Below are 5,712 nucleotides of genomic sequence, written 5' to 3' on the forward strand. Positions count from 1 at the left end.
CTGATACATTAATCTGATGCGCGAGATACAATAATATAAACGCTGATACATTAATCTGATGCGCGAGATACAATAATATAAGCGTTGATACACTAATCTGATGCGCGAAAATGAGGGATTTCTGTAATTATAAACTTTTAAGGGATAAATTATAATTTTGCCTTAAAAGTATGTGATTTCTGTAATTTGCCCTTTTTTTTTTTTGTATAAGGTACTTTTGGAGAAAGTTACTTGGTATTTTATGATATATTCAACAAAAAGCTTAATAGAGCTTAACTATACATGAAGTATAGGTTGACTATCCATGAAGTATATACTGACTATTCAATTTGAGCAACTCAAAATCACCTTAAAACAGTCCCCAATTTTAGATATGAAATCATCTCGTTGTTTCGAGTCTTTTGATATATAATTCTCTCAAAACGATTCATGTTTGTAGTACGTCGAATATTTTATAAAAAAAAAACAGAAGAAGGAAAAAGGAGACGAAGAAAAATGATGAAGCACAAGAAGAAGAATTTGTGGCTGGAAGAAGAAGAATCGAAGAATCTGAGAATGGAAAAAAGTCGAAGAAGAAGAAGAATTTGTCTTTCTTGGAGAAGAGATATAATAAATGTGGATTAATCATATCATGCATGGTAATTTTGTCCGAATTGAGCTATTTCTGATAATTTTGTAAAGTTGAGTCAGAAAATGGTTAACATATGTTATGAGATATCAGCGGGTGTAATCTTCCCTTTTATTTATCCTTGGACTAATAGCTTATTTGTCCAAAAAAAATTTAAAAAGTTATTTTAAAAAGTATTTTTGAAAAGAAATAACTTGTGTTTGGCTAATTAAATTGAAAGTACTTTATCAATATTAGAGCAACAATTTATGTTCAGCGAAAATTTTAATTAAAAAAAAAATCTTTTTTTTAAGCTTTTTGGAAGGGTTTTTTTTAGTATAAATTATAGGAACCACATATTATAAGTACTAAATAACATTATATCCCTTCTAGTTTTCTATTTACCAAAAATCCCTCAAAAATGATGTTTGCGGAATACATAGCGTTGTGCATGGGATACATTAGGTTTGATACATTCCACATAGCGGGATACATAGCGTTGTGCACGGGATACATGCGGGATACATAGTGTTTGATACATTCCACATAGAGGGATACATAGCGTTGGCACGGGATACATGCGGGATACATAGCATTGTGCACGGAATACATAGCGTTTGATACATTCCACATAGCGGGATACATAGCGTTGTGCACGGGATACATGCGAGATACATAGGAAAATAAGAAATTTTTGAAATTTTTGAAATAAGTAGGGATAAATGGATATTAAGATAAGTAAAGGAGTGTAGTTAAGTAATTTGTCCTTTTTTTTTTTATCCTTGTTCCTAAAGCTTGCACAGAACATCACAACTCGATAAAGTAAACATTTCTTTTTAAGGAAAGTACTCCTTTCGCTTTATTTTGTTTGTATTGCTTTTTTTTCTAATCCAATTTTTTAAAAAATGTTTCTTTTCTTTTTTGACAAATTTTTAACTCTAACTCTCTACTCGACATATTTAAGACACAAAATTTAAAATTCTTCTTTTCTTTTTGAACTTTAGGTGTGTTTGTACGAAGGAAAATATTTTCCTAAAAAATGTTTTCTTGGAAAACAAGTGGATTTCTAACTTATTTTTCATGTTTGGTTGGTGAATAGAAAATTTTTCTAGAATTTTTTTTTTTAATGTTTCGTTGGTGAATGAAAAAGATTTTCCAGAAAATATCTTTTATTTTGGCTTGAGACTAGAAAATAATTTTTAGGAAAATAAGTTTTGACCCGAAAAACAACCCCGATAATCGATCTAGGACCCGACCTTGACACCCGAACTAGAACACGACCCAGGCGACCGTTCCATAATTCGACCCTAAGATCTGACCCGAACTTCCGACCCTGAAATATTTTTAAAAAAAAAAAAAAATTGCAGGGTGCCCGGGGGTTGGCGTAAAAAATGAAATTTTAAAATATTTTTCAAAAACATTCTTTGTTTTCTAGAAATTGGCCAAACCCATAAATATCCCAGTAAAATTAATTAGAATATATATTATTTAAATAGTGAACGATAAACATATGTCGATATGTCCGAGTGGTTAAGGAGACAGACTTGAAATCTGTTGGGCTTCGCCCGCGCAGGTTCGAACCCTGCTGTCGACGCTTTTTTTTATATATATACTTATATTAAAAAATTATTTGAAAAATACAATAAATTTCAACTCAAATATCAAAATAATATTTATAATAAAATGGTTAAAGTTCACCTAGTTTGAATTTGAAGTGATAAGTTTTTTACATTCTTAATTACATATATAAATTTGATCATAATATAAATTACTTTTGATAGAAAATATTTATATCGTCAAAGTAGAATATTTGCAATCAAATTAAGTAAAAAAAAAAATAATAATAATACTAATTAGTTTTGGAGTATACACTTTATACATTACTTCTAGAACTGGCTCTTTTGTCCTTTCGTGTCTCTATTGATGCTTATAAGTTATAATAAGTGAAGAAATTATTGGTTCTCTCGATTGTCGTAAAGGTAAATGTATTTATCGTACTAAAGTGTTATTTGAATCCTGTGATTTTTAAAAAGTAAATAATAATAATAATAATAATAATAATAATAATAATAATAATAATATATTTGAATCCTGTGATTTTTAAGTACTCATCAAGGTCGAAGAAGAACAGGATTAATATTAATGGCATAATGTAACATATATTCTTTATCATTTTTTTAGGCTAATCAATTGATTTTTTAAAAAAAAAAAAAAACAGCTTTTAAGCACATTAGCAGAAGAAGTAGAACTTTTATTTAATTAGAAGAACATATGATGGCGCTCAAAGTTTGTAATTATTTCTTGTGTTTATTTTTAGTCGTCTATTTTGAAATTTGTACTCTTAAAAAATAATAATTAATATGAATATCTAATGCTCATATTAATTCATATATAGTAGAGCTCATTAGGCTGGAAAATAAACTATGTATAACTAATGTAAAGAGTAAATTACATCTTATTCCTACTTTTTTTTCTAATTACAATAATCCCTTAAAATTTGTACCTTCCAGATACATTAATTCTAATACAAGAAGAATCTTTTTGTTACGCTAAAAAGGAAATAAAATCTGACACTCATAAATTACGCTTACGTTTCTTCTTACCCTCAATGATACAGAGGCAAATTCAGAACGAAGAAATTCAAATTTTCAAATCGCTTCCCCCTGTTCAGCGAAGAAACCTTTCAGATTTGATTCAAAAACTTTTGTTGAAATTTGGGTTAGAGAGGTGAGTTATGAAGGATACAAAAGTGATGAAATTGTTGTTGGACAAACAATTTCCTTTTGAATCTTCAAGTTCATCGAAGATCCTTTTAATTTTGATTTAAGTTATTTGGATTTGCTATGTATACCCTCTGTTTTTTCATTTTTGAATTTGTATATTTTTTGGTATATAAGTCGTGATACATTACTATTTTGATGTATATGTAATGTGTTTTTAGATCCCAAAATTCTTCTTTCCATTCTTTCAAAAAAATTCTCAATTTTTGAATCAAACTTGTCGACAAATTGTAATGATACAACATGAGCATGTCGATCTTATTGAGACATTTCAGAATCTGAGAAAGTGAGGTGAGGTATGAACGATATAAAAGTGATGGAATTGGTGTTGGTCAAAATATTGGTTTGTGAATCTCAAATCAATCATTGCAACTGAATTAGAGATCGATGAGTTGAGAAAAAAATTTGGAGATCTGATACATCGTTGAGGTAAAGAAACAAGAGTTTGGATTTTCAATGTATCTGTTATGCATTGATACAACAAACAAAAAGGCTGAAGAGATGCATAGCTTTGATGGATCATTCATACATTTTATAATGTTGTGTAATCGTTTATTGAATTTCATTTCCGAGATGGATAGATTTATCAATATATTATTATTTATGTATCTTGTTTAAATTGATAAGTGTTGTATTTCTTCTAGACACATTAAATTAGAAGTTGTTGCCCATAAGATGTTAGGTTTGAGATCGATACATTACTGTTTGGTAATTGTTATGTATCAGATACATTTAGTATAAATTTAAATTTACGTATCATGCTAAATTAGTGCATGATACATTATTATTTATGTAACATATTTTGCTTGAGAGCAAAATCCATATGTATTAGGAATTTGTAGATGAAAAGGCCGATACATCATAAATGATACAGTTGGTAAAATTTTTGTATCAAGTATCAATATTAATAAAGGTTATGTATCAAAACTAATATTTGAACATGATACATTGTGCATGATAGAATTGTATTGTATCATAACGTTGAAACGAAGACAGTATACATTTGTTTAAGAAACAAAATCAACTAAATACATTGAAAATCTGAATCTAAATGTATCAGAAAAGATGAACAACCAAACAAAAAAAAGTCAACAATCTAATCAACTGAAAGAAACGAAGATGTATCCTTCTCGGACTAATTGGGTAAGCCCAATACTGAAAGATCGAACCAATGAAATTAAGTGTATCAAGACCGCCATTAGAAATTCTTGGAACAATTCCAAATGCACTCCAAAATAAATTCTCTGCATTAGCAACGTTTTCCACCCCTCTTCCAGTAAAGAGACCGGAAGTAACAAATTCAATAATTTTTTAAGATGAAAAAACTAAAAAAAATAATTAAAAGAAATTGAAAATTGAAGTGACGGAAAGAAATCTACCTCTTGAATAACTTGAAATCATTAATTGAAAGAGAAAAGATTTGAAATTCAAAAATGGATTAATGTAGGTAACTATAGAGAGATTTGTGGCTTGTAAAAAGGAAAGAAAATCATGGGTATGAAATTTCAAATTAATGTATCCGGAAAAGGGGATGATGGGAGCAAAAAGGAGGATTTTTTATTTTTTTGAAATGGTAAGGAAAATAAGAAACTATGATAATAAATGGTGTATAGTTATGTAATTTTTCCATAAATTATTTCGTGATTAAGTATCCCAGGATTGTTATCACACCCTCAATGTGAGATAAAAATAAGGAAAAACTACATAATAGGTCATGAAACTCAAAATAATTACATGCTCATACCCCAATCCAAAGTAATTCAAGAAATATCCATTCTTTAAAAAAAAAAAAAATTACAACTCATACCCTCATTCTTTAAGACTGATAATACTAAATCAGTATCATGTACTATGTTGGTATCATTAAGGCTGATAATTTTGCTTAACTGATACTAAATCAGTATATATCTACTGTATTGATATCACTAATATTTCTTGTTCAGAAATTACTCATTAGTCAATGATACTATAAGAGTTTATGTATATTGTTGTGGTATCATTAATGTTTCTTGTTCCAAAATTACTCATTAGTCAATGCTCTTATAAGAGCTTAATAATACCAATACAGTATATGATACTGATTGAGTATCAATTAAGCGTATTTATCAGCCTTAATAATACAAATATAGTATATGATATTGATATATATAGTATCGGTTAAGTGAAATTACTTTAGGGGTATATAGTGTAATTATTTAGTGAGGCATGAATGCAAATGACTATATGTTTGTAATTATTTATTTTTATGGGGTATTTGCTTAGTTTCCCCTTAAAGTAACACTATAATTTCGTGATTGATTGTCTCGCAATTTTATCCAATTAAAA

General features: G+C 28.4%; 1 non-coding gene and 1 pseudogene across 1 annotated transcript; one reads left to right on the forward strand and one right to left on the reverse strand.

The window, feature by feature from the left end:
* Positions 1–5,712, reverse strand: part of LOC125874048 (putative late blight resistance protein homolog R1A-3) — a 163,264-nt pseudogene that overhangs the window by 46,716 nt on the left and 110,836 nt on the right.
* On the forward strand, positions 2,120–2,201 carry TRNAS-UGA (transfer RNA serine (anticodon UGA)). The gene has a single exon. It is a non-coding gene; the product is annotated as a tRNA-Ser (tRNA).

Source organism: Solanum stenotomum, chromosome 8, assembly GCF_019186545.1.
Source record: "Solanum stenotomum isolate F172 chromosome 8, ASM1918654v1, whole genome shotgun sequence".
In the NCBI taxonomy this organism is placed as follows: Eukaryota; Viridiplantae; Streptophyta; class Magnoliopsida; order Solanales; family Solanaceae; genus Solanum; species Solanum stenotomum.